A 936-nucleotide genomic window follows, 5' to 3' on the forward strand; every position below is an offset into this window, starting at 1 on the left:
TTAGTGATTTTCGCGCTTCCCTAACAACATTTTTTGTGACATCGAGAAATGTTTTAATACTTATTAGGAATCTGACAGAACAAAAGACCCAGAAAATAATATCTTGTGAAAAAAGCTCACTTGATGAATTTATTATACGTGTGGATTTGAGCAAGCACGGAATTAGTGATTTTTTGCGCTTCTCTAACAACACTTTTTGTGACATCGAGAGACGTTTTAATACTTATTAGGAATCTGACAAAACAAAAGACCCAGGAAAGAAAGAAAAATACGTTTTAATATTATTGAGAAAACCCTAAACGATAACTCAGCGATAACTTTACCATAACTCAGCCAACCCTCAAATTAGAATGATTAAATAACCGACCAAACCGAACCGAACCGGAAACTATTTTTTCCATTATTTTTGGTTAATTACGGTTATATTCGACTTGCTATTGGTTATATTAAGTTAATCGAACCAATTTGGATAACATTTGGATTATTTATTTTGGTTATATATTCATCTAACCGACTCATAACCAGAAATAACCGAAAAATAATTTCAAAATTTTTTAAATTTTCAAATGGTTATCATATTAGTATATCCAAATTACCACCTTAAACCAAACACAATATAACAAAAACCAAACTGTTATATTAAAACTCATAATGTTAGAAATATGAATCCTAAACCTCAAACCCTAACCCTAACCCTAACCCTAACCCCTAAATGTTATGTTTTGAATGTTTTACACATTTTGATCAGACTGTGTAAAAATCAATCTTTGTCTATAATTATTACTTATTATTGCTTATTATGATTGTAATATTCATTTTTTCATTCTATATTTTAATTTAGAGTTATAATAATTCTAGTTTACAAATATTTCATAAGTCAGCCGTTTATGTCGATAACTCAGCCATATCAGTCAATTGTTTGATAAATACTTTTAT

Source organism: Camelina sativa, chromosome 17 (genome assembly GCF_000633955.1).
Source record: "Camelina sativa cultivar DH55 chromosome 17, Cs, whole genome shotgun sequence".
Lineage (NCBI taxonomy): Eukaryota > Viridiplantae > Streptophyta > Magnoliopsida > Brassicales > Brassicaceae > Camelina > Camelina sativa.